The sequence below is a fragment of the Nomascus leucogenys genome, chromosome 5 (assembly GCF_006542625.1).
Source record: "Nomascus leucogenys isolate Asia chromosome 5, Asia_NLE_v1, whole genome shotgun sequence".
Taxonomy (NCBI): domain Eukaryota; kingdom Metazoa; phylum Chordata; class Mammalia; order Primates; family Hylobatidae; genus Nomascus; species Nomascus leucogenys.
In genome coordinates, this window is record NC_044385.1 from 22,195,272 (window position 1) to 22,209,684 (window position 14,413).

At 49.6% G+C, this 14,413-nt stretch overlaps 1 long non-coding RNA gene and 1 other non-coding gene across 2 annotated transcripts in view; both read right to left on the minus strand.

Annotated features, from left to right (window-relative positions):
* Nucleotides 1–278: 278 nt before the first annotated feature.
* Nucleotides 279–14,413, minus strand: part of LOC105739723 — a 54,298-nt gene continuing 40,163 nt past the window's right edge. Inside the window, exon 3 of the long non-coding RNA XR_001115665.2 lies at nucleotides 279–1,200. This is a non-coding gene — a long non-coding RNA (uncharacterized LOC105739723). The remainder of the gene's footprint in view (nucleotides 1,201–14,413) is intronic.
* Nucleotides 10,818–10,925, minus strand: LOC115835268. Its single transcript, XR_004030259.1, has one exon. It is a non-coding gene; the product is annotated as a U6 spliceosomal RNA (small nuclear RNA).

Consider the following 14,413-nt stretch of genomic DNA (forward strand, 5'->3'; position numbering starts at 1 on the left):
ACATTCTATGTAACTTTCACAGAATCGACATTCATCACCTATCAGTCTTTTGACGTTTGGTTATTTTCCCCATGTGTACCATGTTACTACCCCAGCCAGACTATGAATATCTCACATGCAAATACTTGGCAGCCGCATCTTTTTATCTCTCATGGCTCCTAGCTCACACCTTGTCTAAAAGAAGGTTGATAAATATTTGTTGGTTTAAAAACAGAGACAGAACAGGGGGAAGAAAATGAGGAGGGGGAAAACTCACACTTGAAATGATAGCAATTATTGGTAATTTGCAACTGATTACTTCATTGTAAATTGCTATTCACCAATCAGCACCCTTTGAAAGACTAGTAAGTTGTTTAAAATGCAAAATAATGTTAATTTTTGGCTTGGCTTTAGTTGGAGCTGGATCTGCAGTCAGAAATAGCTGGCTTTGGGGCATGACTTGTAAATTATATCTTCCTTTATTAGCTCAGGGTGCTTTCTGCTGAGCTGGAAGTGCCTGAGGTAGGTCCCTCTGTCAGAGGATTGATGCTTAGACTGAGAATCTGATAAAGACCAATTACCCCTGGGTCAGCATGACTGCAAAGGCCAACTGAATGGCTGCTTGTGACACCACTGCTTAGGGAAAAACTCACTCAGGGTGGTGGGAGCTTGCAGTTAAAAATACAAGAGACACATTTGGTTTGGTATCGGGCTGGTCTCAGATGCAGGCCCCTGTCCAAATATGCGTCCATCCCCTGCTCATCGGACCCAGTGCCCAGGGTTGGAGAGGGCACCATTTGAGAGATTTGTGGCTTTGAGGCTCTAAAAGCCTGACATTCTTAAAGGTTCTTCCCATGCTGACACCCTAACCCATTCCCAGTTTTGAAGGTAACCCAGCCTGGGAGAAGTAATTCATAAATCATTTGAAGCTGACACCTCAGAGGTGTTTTGATGGGAGTGGGACTTCATCTCTTTTTTCAGGAGGTGAGACAGGAGAGGAGGTAGAGTTCCTGTGAGAGATAAAGATGTCTCTGAACATTCGTAGTTTTGGCTTAGGAAAATTCTGGCTCTTGTGGGGAAGAAATTGATCTTGTTTGTTCTTTTCTTTCTTCTTGGTTGAGTTCCCAGTGTGGATCTTGCAGGCGTTTTGTTCTTGGTGTCAGAACCACCCAGGCTTGGTCGTCGCTGGGTCTGGAACCTCCTACAGATTCCACTGTCTCCCTGCCACAGAGGAAAGTCATGATCACCCCTTGCACAGACAGCAGGAGCTGGGTGTGGGGCTCAGGGAGATTCCTGCAGAGCCCTGCTGGGTGTGTGCTTCCCACCTCCCTTCTTCGGGGTCCCAGTTAATGCCGCTCTTGAGAAAAGACTGGAAGGAGGGGTTGGTGAGACTCAAAGCCTAGAAATTGGATCTGTGGTTGTTTTTCTCTAAAACCAAATGTATACCCACCCATGACCCGGCCAGCTGGTGCCCTTTCAGTCAGGGCCTAGTGACCCTGTAAGGAGTTGCTGCCAGTGGTGGAGCTGGCTGAGGACATCCAGGCTCCATCCTGTTCGCCTGGCAAGTGTTCGGGAGCCAGTCTCATGTTTAGGCTCCACAGGAGCCCTCCATGGGCATGTGGAGCCTGGTCCTCAATTTCCCATTTAACTCCCTCCTGATTGTACAGGCTTTGCACACAGTGGGCCTTCCATAAATGCTGCTGACAGACCGGGGACGACTTGGGGGTGGGAGGCTTCCTTTCCTTTCCAGTATTGAGGGGAGAGTATCAGAATCCTCATCTCTATCCTTGATTTCTCCAATGTCTGCCAAGGAGCCAGGATGGGCACAGCTGTTTCTAGCCATGTTGCCAGCTATCACACCTATTGGGGCAAAGAAGAACTTCCCTCAGCAGGATGTTTGTGGACAGCAGGTGACTGTCCTGCTCTGGGGCTGGCTTCAGCACCCCCGATCTAGCCACAGGCTCTCTTTCTTGTGGCTTCCCTTGTCATCTGCCTCTCCTGACCATCTGGCCACCCCAACTTCTCCTGCCTGGTGGGAACGCTATCTGGTGGGTGGCAGCCTCTCCCTGCATGGAAGCTCCAGGCCAAGGGGCAGGGGGAGCAGCGGGCTGAACTGTCAGGGTTCAAACAGTTGAGCTAACACCAGTTTGCTCAGGGGTTTCTGGCTGCCTACCCAGGAGCCCCAGGGCAAGGGGACCAAGCAATATGCAATCTGCTCTTACAGCCCCCATGCTTCCAGAGGCTTTCCAGGCTGAGAAAACACATTTGAATGTAACCTCATCTTGGAGTTCCAGCAGCTTCAACCTTGATGGTGTCTTCCTCAGGATTCCTTCATTCCTGATCCATGTAGAGGCTAACATTTACTGTGATCTTCCCGTGTGCCTGACACCGTACCAAGAGCTTTCTGTGCACTATCTCATTTAATCTTCATAATAACTCTATAAGAGAGCTTCAATTATCAATCCAGTTTCACTGACAAGCTAACTGAGGGCTGGAGAGGTTAAGTAACTTGTCCAGGATTGTATAGCCAGTCTGTGGCAGAGCTAGGAGTCCAACAGAGGCATTATACTACTGTCTTATGTGCATGAAGACTGGTTTGTCCTGGATTAAAGTGTTTACATTTTACCAAATCTAGATCTTGTATCTATTCCTCTAACAGATGGGTCAGCCAACTATGTTCACAGGCCAAAGCCAGCCATGGTATGGTCTGTTTTTGTTGTTGTTGTTGTTGTTGTTGTTTTTGAGACAGAGTCTCACTGTGTCACCAGGCTGGAGTGCAGTTGGCGCAATCTCGGCTTACTGCAACCTCCTCCTCCTGGGTTCAAGCGATTTTCCTGCCTCAACCTCCCGAGTAGCTGGGACTACAGGCATGCGACCCCATGCCCAGCTAATTTTTGTATTTTTAGTAGAGACAGGGTTTCACCATGTCGACCAGGATGGTCTTGATCTCTTGACCTAGTGATCCGCCCACCTCAGCCTCCCAAAGTGCTGAGATTACAGGTGTGAGCCACTGCATCCAGCCCAGCGTTTTTTGGTTTTGGTTCATTTTAGAATCAGGGTCTCACTTTGTTGACCAGGCTAGAGTACAGTGGTGTGATCATTGCTCACTGCAGCTTAAAATTCCTGTGCTCAAACAATCCTCCCATCTCAGCCTCCCAAGTAGGTGGGACTACAGGCACCAACCACCATGCCCAGCTATACCATAGTTAAAAAAAAACAAAAACCAAAAAACAAACAAAAAAAAACGCCGGGCGCAGTGGCCCACACCTGTAATCTCAGCACTTTGGGAGGCCGAAGTGGGTGGATCACGAGGTCAGGAGATTGAGACCATCCTGGCTAACACGGTGAAACGCTGTCTCTACTAAAAATACAAAAAATTGGCTGTGCGTGGTGGCGGGCACCTGTAGTCCCAGCTACTCGGGAGGCTGAGGCAGGAGAATGGCATGAACCCAGGAGGCGGAGCTTGCAGTGTGCCGGGATCCCACCACCGCACTCCAGCCTGGGCGACAGAGCGAGACTCCATCTCAAAAACAAACAAACAAAAAACAAAGAAGAAAATGTGACAGAGACAGTGTTTGGCCTATAAAGCCTAAAATACTGACTATTTACTATCTGGGCCCTTACAAAAAGAGTTTGCTGACTGCTGAGTTAGCATGCCACAGTATCCTGCCCCACCAATACGATCCAGAGTAAGCCCCAGCACCGTGTCTGCCAGCCTCCAATTCTCTTTGGACTTGGCCGCTTCCAAGAGTGCTCTGAACAATTAAAAACTCAATGAATACATTCAGTGCATGAAGACGGATGTGCCAGGGGGATTTTCAAATCTTCGGCTGCACCTTTGAGCGTGTGTAAACCTCAGGCCAGTTGCCTGGCAGGCCGGCCTGTGTCATGGGTCTTGACTTTCCCGATTGTGAAATGAGGATGAGAAATCTTGGCCTTGGAATGGAGGGAAATGAAAGAGGGGCATCTGACCGACTCTCAGACACAGGCAGGGAGCTCTGGAGGCTTCTTAGAAGGAAGAACCAGCCGGGCGCGGTGGCTCACACCTGTAATCCCAGCACTATGGGAGGCTGAGGCAGGCGGATCACCTGAGGTCAGGAGTTTGAGACTAGCCTGACCAACATGGAGAAACCCTGTCTCTACTGAAAATATAAAATTAGCTGGGCGTGGTGGCAGGCGCCTGTAATCCCAGCTACTCGGGAGTCTGAGGCAGGGGAATCGCTTGAACCCGGGAGGTGGAGGTTGCAGTGAGCCGCGACTGCACCCACTGCACTCCAGCCTGGGCAACAAGAGTGAAACTCTGTCTCAGAAAAAAAAGGAGGAAGAACCAATATGAATCACAAGCAACATTATTACCTTAGCAAGTGTTTGAGCCCCCAGTCTAAATGTGTAAAGTAATCTGCTTAGGCTCAAGAAAATCTCTTTTCCCCGATCACACTGGATGTATGAACACAAGACCAGCAGAGGCCATCTAACTGAATGGGTTTTCATGTCTCCCCTCTCTGCTCTGGTGGTGAGTTCCCTGAGGCCCAGTCTGGATCTTATCTTTTACTTGTGTCTTCTCTGAGCTCTCAGTACCACACTTAGCAGCACACAGTGAGCAACTCTGCATAGTGATCTGCCTGACTTACATGTTACAAAAAGGCCCTGAACGGAAACAGGCCTCCAGGAAGAGTGTCTAGAAAAGTAAGGGTCAGGCAGGGTGCGGTGGATCTTGCCTGTAATCCCAGCACTTTGGGAGGCGGAGGTGGATGGATCACTTGAGCCCAGGAGTGCGAGACCAGCCTGGGCAACATAGCAAGAACTTGTCTCTACAGAAAAAAGAAAAAAAATACTAGCTGGGTGTGGCAGCTCATGACTGTAATCACAGCGCTTTGGGAGGTTGAGGCAAGAGGATAGCTTGAGTCTGGGAGATTGAGGCTGTGGTGAGCCATGTTCATGCCACTGCACTCCAGCCTGGGCCACATGAGAGACACTGTCTCAAAAAAATAAATAAAGAATAAAAGGCTAGGCATAGTGGCTCACACCTATAATCCCAGCACTTTCGGAGGCTGAGGCAGGTGGATCACTTGAGCCCAAGAGTTCGAGACCAGCCTGGGCAATATGGCGAGACCCTGTCTCTACAAAAAGTACAAAAATTAGTTGGACATGGTGGTGTGTGTGTAGTCCCAGCTACTTGGGAGGCTGAGGTGGGAGGATCACTTGAGCCCAGGAGGCTGAGGCTGCAGTGAGCTATGATTGCACCACTACGCTCCAGCTTGGGTGACAGCCAGACCCTGTCTCCAAAAAAAAAAATAGAAAAGAAAAGTAAGAATCTTCTCTCTGCCCTCCCCCAGAACAATCTTGAGGCCCAGAGAGCAGGTGCGAGCTAGCTGGGGGGTCCTGGCACCTCAGGTGAGGGTGCTGGAGTCCCAGGCCCAAAGGCCCAGGTGCTCCCTCCCCTTCAGAAGCCCAGCTCTTCAGGCCCTCCCTGTATCCTCCACACCCAACCCTCTTCAGTCCTCCAGGAAACATCATGAGGGTTAATTATTTCTCAGGGCTGACTCAGACAGCAGTTTTCTGCCAAAGCATTCTGTCAGCCAAGCACGGTCCTGCTGTTACCCCCGTGAGGGAGACTTTGTAAGCTGTGTCAGGAGGAAGCTCCGCAGCAGGGAAGCCCAAAGCCCCGTAGCCTGGGGTGGGGTCCTGCCTGATCCCATCAGGTGGGGCTGGTTGCTGGGAGGGCGCCCTCCCCAGTGTGAGAAGCCGGCTCCGGAATGCTCTCACCGCCAGCCTGCCTTTCAGCCAGTCCCTGTGGGGCAACGCTCGCCTTTCGTTTTGTTGATTGGAGATTGTGTCTCTGAATAGAGCTTAATGTCCTTTTGAAATTATCTGTTCTTTTTTATTCTTTTTTTTTTTTTTTTTTTGAGATGGAGTCTTGCTCTGTTACCTAGGCTGGAGTGCAGTGGCTCCATCCCAGGGCTCACTGCAACCTCCGCCTCCTAGGTTCAAACGATTCTCCTGCCTCAGCCTCTGGAGTAGCTGGGATTACAGGCGCCTGCCACCATGGCTGGCTAATTTTTGTATTTTAGTAGAGACGGGTTTCGCCACGTTGGCCAGCCTGGTCTCAAACTCCTGACCTCAAGCGATCCACCTGCTTTGGCATCGCAAAGTGCCGAGATTACAGGTGGGAGCCACCGCACCTGGCCTTTTTCTCTTTCTTTTAAAAATTTCTCCTGCTTTCTCCATGTGGTTTAGATTGCTGCTGTGTTCCTAAATGCTGAAGGTGAATGATGGGGCGTCCGGAGGAGAGGAATGACCCTCAAACAAAAACCGTCTGCCTAGGAGGCCAAACTAGGGGAGAGTGGGGAGGACAGAGGGGCTCTCTTGGAGGAAGGAGGCCTGGGAGATCTTCTCTCTCATATCAGAGAACCTGAGGGACTGGGATGGCCCTGAATGGAGATTCAAAGAGGCTGAACTGTGCTTGAGACACCTGGGACCAGAAGCCAGGAGGGAGGAGGTAGAGAGAAGTAGAACAAGGTAGTCCCGTGAATTCACTGCATGGCAGCCATTAGCTTCACCTGCCCTCTGACCAGGCCGACACCAGCACCCCGGGCACCCCATGTGGGTAGCAAGGTGTATGTGGTGCTGTGCAAACCCCATTATCCCCTGAGTAACCCATGCCGTGTCTACAGCTTCCTGCTGCTGCGCTGGAAGCTGTGCCCTCTTATGGAAAGAAGAGCACTTCCTTCATATAAAAGCAGCCAGGTGAAGGCAGGGCTATTCTTGCATGAGAAATGATGATTATACAGATCAATTCCATCTTCTGGAGGAACCCCAGACAGGGGTAAATTACACAGTTACAATTGTACCCTAAGCCCCATCTCCCCACCCCCCACAAAACAACAGAAAACCCAACAACCATGTTATGCAGCAAAAATATTTACAGGACAGTTACTATGTACAAGGAAGTATTTTATATATTATGTCATTTAATCTTCTCAAGAACCCTGTGATCTATGTACCAATGAATGAACAGAGAGAGAGAGAGGCTAACAGCTAGCCAGAAATCACAAGGCCAGAAGGGTGTGAAAGCTAGGCCTGGCGAGGCTGAGAATATAGCAGGACTTGGCATCTGGTAAGTGTTCCATAAATCTTTGTGGAAGGAATAAATGGGTCTGCCAGGCTCCACGATCAGGGCTCGCCTACTGCTCCCTAAGCCATAATTCCCGTTCCAAGGATCTGGGTAAGTCAGGGCCTACAAATATGCCCCAGGGAAGTTTTCTAAGATCCTGTTCTCATCTTTCTTCTGTGCTTTCCTCTCCCCAGCTGCCATCCTGTATCCCTTCCAAGAAGGCATAGAATGGAGGAGTTAATTTGTTATTTGATGTACCAAGTATAGTATTTGAGTGCCTACCAATGGCGCTAAGCATTGTTCTAGATGCTGGAGTCATAGGAGTGAACAAAACAGGTTAGGATCACATTTTGAAGATCACATTCTAGCCAGGGTGCAGACTTGGCTGAGAGATCAGTTCTGGCTGAACTGATCAGGGGGAATTGAGGTGAGAGCTCTGTGACTCCTCAGCTATGGGCTGCTGTGTGCACATGGGGGCAGGCACCAGCCCTCCCTCACCAATGAGGTGCACTCTCGTCCTTGTGGTTGCAGAAGTGGTTTCAGCAGCTCTGCCTCTCTGCTGTGGCCTCTTCCCTGGCCATGGTTTTCATAGGATGAGCTCCTCAAAGTGTCTTTGCCACAGGACCTAGAATTGAGACTAAGAGATTCAGTCTGGGCTGAGCTCATGTTAAAACCCAGGAGGCCAGGCGCAGTGGCTCACGCCTATAATCCCAGCACTTTGGGAGGCTGAGGCAGGCAGATCACGAGGTCAAGATATTGAGACCATCCTGGCCAACAGGGTGAAACCCCGTCTCTACTAAAAATACAAAAATTAGCCGGGCGTGGTGATGGGCGCCTGTAGTCCCTGCTACTTGGGAGGCTGAGGCAGAAGAATTGCTTGAATCCAGGAGGTGGAGGTTGAAGTGAGCCGAGATTGCGCCAACTGCACTCCAGCCTGGCGACAGAGTGAGACTCTGTCTCAAAAAACAAACAAAACCAGGAGCTAAGTCATGGCCCTTATTTTTTACTTTTATTTATTTATTTATTTATTTTAAGTTCCTCAGTACATGTACAGGATGTATAGGTTTGTTACACAGGTAAACGTGTGCCATGGTGGTTTGCTGTACTTATCAACCCATCACCCAGGTGTTAAGCCCAGCATGCATTAGCTCTTTTCCCTAATGCTCTCCTTTCCCCTGCCCGCCCCCAACAGGCCCCAGTGAGTGTTGTTCCCCTCCCTGTGTCCATGTGTTCTCACTGTTCAGCTCCTGCTTAGTAGTAAGAACATACAGTGTTTGGTTTTCTATTCCTGCGTTAGTTTGCTGAGGATAATGGCTTCTAGCTACATCCATATACCTGCAAAAGACATGATCTTGTCCCTTTTTATGGCTGCATAGTATTCCATGGTATATATGTATGACATTTTATTTCTTTCCTTTTTCTTTTCTTTTTTTTGAGATGGAGTCTTGCTCTGTTGCCCAGGCTGGAGTGCAGTGGCATGATTTCAGCTCACTGCAACCTCCACCTCCCAGGTTCAAGCAATTCCCCTGCCTCTCAGCCTCTGGAGTAGCTGGGACTACAGGCATGCACCACTACACTCAGCTAATTTTTGTATTTTTAGTAGAGATGGGTTTCACCATGTTGGCCAGGCTGGTCTTGAACTCCTGACCTCAGGTGATCCGCCTGCCTCAGCCTCCCAAAGCGCTGGGATTAAAGGCATGAGCCACCATGCCCGGCTGCCACATTTTCTTTATCCAGTCTATCACTGATGGGCATTTGGGTTGATTCCATGTCCTTGCTATTGTGAATAGTGCTGCAATGAACATATGTGTATATGTATCTTTATAACAGAGAGATTTATATTCCTTTGGGTATATACCTAGCAATGGGATTGCTTGGTCAAATGGTATTTCTGGTTCTAAATCTTTGAGGAATCGCCACACGTCTTCCACAATGGTTGAACTAATTTACATTCCCACCAACAGTGTAAAAGCTTTCTTATTTCTTCACAACCTCGCCAGCAGCTCTTGTTTCTTTTTTAAATTTCATTTTATTGAGACAGAGTCTCACTCTGTCACCCAGGCTGGAGTGCAGTGGCGCAATCTTGGTTCACTGCAAACTCTGCCTCCCAGGTTCAAGCAATTCACCTGCTTCAGCCTCCTGAGTAGCTGGGATTACAGGTGTGCACCATGGTGCCCGGCTGATTTTTGTATTTTTAGTGGAGACAGGGTTTCACCATGTTAGCCAGGCTGGCCTCAAACTCCTGACCTCAAGTGATCTGCCCACCTTGGCCTCCCAAAGTGCTGGGATTACAGGTGTTAGCCACCATGCCTGGCCTATCTGTTGTCTCTTGACTTTTTAATAATTGCCATTCTGACTGGCGTGAGATGGTATCTCATTGTGGTTTTTATTTGCATTTCTCTTTCTCTGTCTTTTTTTTTTTTTTTTGAGATGGAATTTCGCTCTTGTTGCCCAGGCTGGAGTGCAGTGGCTCGATCTCGGCTCACCACAACCTCTGCCTCCCAGGTTCAAGCGATTCTCCTGTCTCAGCCTCCCGAGCAGCTGGGATTACAGGCGCCTGCCACCACGCTCAGCTAATTTTGTATTTTTAGTACAGACGGGGTTTCTCCATGTTGGTCAGGCTGGTCTTGAACTCCCGACCTCAGGTGATCAGCACGCCTCAGCCTCCCAAAGTGCTGGGATTACAGGCATGAGCCACCGTGCCCGGACTTTCATTTGCACTTCTCTAATGATCAGCGATGTTGAGCTTTTTTCCACATGTTTGTTGGTTACGTGTATATCTTTTTTTGAGAAGTTATTTTTATTTATTTTTTAGGGGACACAGTCTCCCTCTGTCTCCCAGGCTGGAGTGCAGTGGCGCCATCATGGCTTGCTACAGCCTCGAGCTTCAGGACTCAAGCGATTCTCCGACCTTTGCCTCCTGAGTAGCTAGGGCTACAGGCATGTGGCACCACGCGCGGGTAACTTTTCTATTTTTTGGTAGAGATAGGATCTTACTATGTTACCCAGGCTGGCCTGAAGTGATCCTCCTACCTCACTCAGTCTCTCAAAATGCTGGGATAACATATGAGCCACTGTGCCTGGCCTTTTACAAATTATTTATTTGTCCTTTTTTTTTTTTTTTTTTTGAGACGGAGTCTCGCTCTGTCGCCCAGGCTGGAGTGCAGTGGCGCGATCTCGGCTCACTGCAAGCTCCGCCTCCCGGGTTCATGCCATTCTCCTGCCTCAGCCTCTCCGAGTAGCTGGGACTACAGGCGCCCGCCACCACGCCCGGCTAATTTTTTGTATTTTTAGTAGAGACGAGGTTTCACCGTGGTCTCGATCTCCTGACCTCGTGATCTGCCCGCCTCGGCCTCCCAAAGTGCTGGGATTACAAGCGTGAGCCACCGCGCCCGGCCTATTTGTCTTTTTTAAATTAAAATTTTTTTTTATTGGCCGGGCATGGTGGCTGACACCTGTAATCTCAGCACTTTGGTAGGCCGAGGTGGTCAGATCATGAGGTCGAGAGATCAAGACCATCCTGGCCAACGTGGTGAAACCCATCTCTATTAAAAATACAAAAATTAGCTGGGCTTGGTGGCCAGCGCCTGTAGTCCCAACTACTCGGGAGGCTGAGGCTGGAGAATCACTTGAACCCAGGAGGCGGAGGTTGCAGTGAGCTGAGATCGCACCACTGCACTCCAGCCTAGCGACAAAGCAAGACTCTGTTTCAAACAAAACAAAACAAAACAAAAAACCACACACACACACACAAAACTTATTTTATGCAGGGACCATGCTAATCTTCTCTGTATTGTTCTAATTTTAGTATATGTGCTGCCAAAGTGAGCACTATTTATTTATCTATTTATTTATTTATTGAGCCAGAGTCTCATTCTGTCACTCAGGCTGGAGTGCAATGGCACAATCTCAGCTCACTGCAACCTCCACCTCCCAGGTTCAAGCGATTCTCCTGCCTCAGCCTCCCAAGTAGCTGGGATTACAGACATCCGCCACCACGCCTGGCTAATTTTGTATTTTTAGTAGAGCCAGGGTTTCACCATGTTGGCCAGGCTGGTCTCGAACTCCTGACCTCAGGTGACCTGCCTGCCTCAGCAGCCCATAGTGCTGAGATTACAGGCGTGAGCCACTGCGTCTGGCCGCGAGCACTATTTATTCATTATCATGTGGATTGGGGACTCCTGATACCTTCTAGTTTATGACTTTGATATCTTCCTTCGACATTGCTGCTTTCCTGCCACTGGATGAAAAAAGAAAATCCTTACCTGTCCTCTGACTTATCCTTTTGTGCTTAAGCTGCCTTTAGTTGGTTTCTGTGACTTATAATCAAATACAGTCTCATCTTTTTTTTTTTTTTTTTTGAGACAGAGTCTCGTTCTGTCACCCAGGCTGGAATGCAGTGGCATGATCTTGTCTCACTGCAACCTCCGCCTCCCAGGTTCAAGCGATTCTCCTGCCTTAGCCTCCAGAGTAGCTGGGACTACAGGCACGTGCCACCACGCCCAGCTAATTTTTAGTAATTTTAGTAGATGCAGGGTTTCACCATGTTAACCAGGCTGGTCTTGATCTCCTGACCTTGTGATCCACCCGCCTCAGCCTCCCAAAGTGCTGGGATTACAGGCGTGAGCCACCGCGCCCAGCCAGTCTCATCTTGAATGTAAACAAAAACTTAGAACTTGGGTTCAGGGCAGAAGCAGCAGACCTAGAGCTGCCTGGATCGGATCAGGTCTGAGAGTGACAATGTCAAACGGGTTCCCTAGAGACCACTGGGGAAGCTCCCTTGCCCTGCACTGCCTCTGCCAAGACCAAGGCCTAGGACCACATACTGACTGTGCAAACCCATCTGGATACAACCAGTCTGAATTTTCCCCAAATCTACTCTTGGTACATAATCAGACTTCCTGATCTACACACATTTTTTTTTTCCTTACTCTAGACCCTAGGAGGGAGTAAAGTTTGTGGTAAAAGAAAAAGAAGGAAAAATACAAACTACCTTCTAAACCGTGGGGGTACGGTAATGGAGTGGCCACCAGTATTGATCATTGCAAGCTTAGCAAGAATCAGCTGCTGGGTCGTAGCCTGTTTGGAAAGACAACTGTAGCCCATTAAAAAGGATTGTGTATCATCCACAGAAAGCTCTTCATTTGGTTACTTTACATCTGACTGGCTCCTACTTGCCCTACAGGCTCCAGTTTTTTCTTGCAAGCCTTCTACAAGACTAGGTTAGGGAACTCCTCTGTTAGAGTACTTCCTTACAGTGCACATCTCACTTTGTTGTTTGTTTTAGAGATAGGGTCTCACTCAGTTGCCCAACGTGGAGTGCAGTGGTGTGATCATAGTTCACTGCAGCCTTGAACTTCTGGGCTCCAGTGATCCTCTTGCCTCAACCTCCCAGGTGGCTGGGACTCCAGGCATGTGACACTGAGCCTGGCTAACTTTTCAAAAAAATTTTCTTTTTTTTTTTTTTGAGATGGAGTCTTGGTCTGTCACCCAGGCTGGAGTGCAGTGGCGCAATCTCGGCTCACTGCAAGCTCCACCTCCCGGGTTCACGCCATTCTCCTGCCTCAGCCTCTCCGAGTAGCTGGGACTACAGGCGCCCGCCACCACGCCCGGCTAATTTTTTTGCATTTTTAGTAGAGACGGGGTTTCACCGTGGTCTCGATCTCCTGACCTCGTGATCCGCCTGCCTCGACCTCCCAAAGTGCTGGGATTACAAGCGTGAGCCACCACGCCTGGCCCAAAAAAAATTTCTTGTAGAGACGGGATTTCACTATGTTGCCCGCGATGGTCTCAAACTCCTGGCCTCAAGCAATCTGCCTGCCTCAGCCTTCCAAAGTGTTGAGATTACAGGTGTGAGCCACTGCACCCAGCCATCTCACTCTATTTAAGTTGCCATCTCACTCTATTAAAATACTCTATTTAAGTGTCCTGAGAGTAGACCCGAGCGTATCTACCATAGTACCTTGTGTGTGGTAGGTGCTCAATATATATGTTCCACAAAAGATAGAATTCAGGCATTCATTTAGTATTACCTAAAAAGTCTCCACATCTCCCCTTCTACAGGTGATCATATAACTTGTGCACAGACTATCAGGAAGACTTAGGTATGTGCCTTTAGGAGGTAGATAGAGCAGACAGGGCTCAGGTGATCTTGACTAGCTAGAATTTCCAAGTGCCTCTATCAAACAGAATCTGTCAGTTAGGATTAAGTTAGACTTTATACAACAGAAAACAAGGTTTATCCTCTTATGTAAAAGAATTCCAGGGGACTTCAGTCCTGGGCAGGAATAGTGGCTCCACGAAGTTAGCAGGAACCCAAGCTGCTTCTGGCTTTCTGCAGCACCATCCTTAGCACTGACTTCCATCTCCAAGGCTACCTCATGGTTTAAGAGGGCAGTGGCATGCCAGCCATCACATCTGCATTCCAGGCAGCAGGACAAAGGGAGAGGGACAAGCAAAGCAACAAAAGCTTGGCCCTCTGAGTCAGCTCCCTCTCAGTAGACTTCTTGAAATTTTTACATGTAATATTCCCTTATATCTCAGTGGCCAGGAACACTTGGAAATATAGATGTTAGCTGGGTACTTTGCTCCATATAAACTTGGAGTTTTATAATTAAGAGGGAAACAGATATTATGCAATAAGCTGAAGTCTCTCCCCGAGTCCCCAAGCAAACCTGTCAGGAAGGACCCTCCTTTATTTTGGTAAAAAATCAGTTGATCTGTAGGCAGCTCCGCTTTGCTCTACATCTCAGTTCTCATCGATACAAGTGAGAGGTGACAGCGTGCTGGCAGTCCTCACAGCCCTCGCTCGCTCTGGGCGCCTCCTCTGCCTGGGCTCCCACTTTGGCGGCACTTGAAGAGCCCTTCAGCCCACCGCTGCACTGTGGGAGCCCCTTTCTGGGCTGGCCAAGGCCGGAGCCCACTCCCTCAGCTTGCAGGGAGGTGTGGAGGGAGAGGCGTGAGGGGGACCCGGGACTGTGGGCGGTGCTTGCAGGCCAGCTGGAGTTCCTGGTGGGCGTGGGCTTGGCCGGCCCTGCCAGCCCCGGGCAATGAGGGGCTTAGCACCCGGGCCAGCGGCTGTACTGGGTCCCCCAGCAGTGCCAGCCCACTGGGGCTGCGCTCGATTTCTTGCTGGGCCTTAGCTGCCTTCCTGTGGGGCAGGGCTCGGGACCTGTAGCCTGCCATGCCTGAGCCTCCCACCCCCTCCGTGGGCTCCTGTGCGGCCCGAGCCTCCTCGACGAGTGCCACCACCTGCTCCACGGCACCCAGTCCCATCGACCACCCAAGGGCTGAGGAGTGCAGGCGCAGGGCCCGGGACTG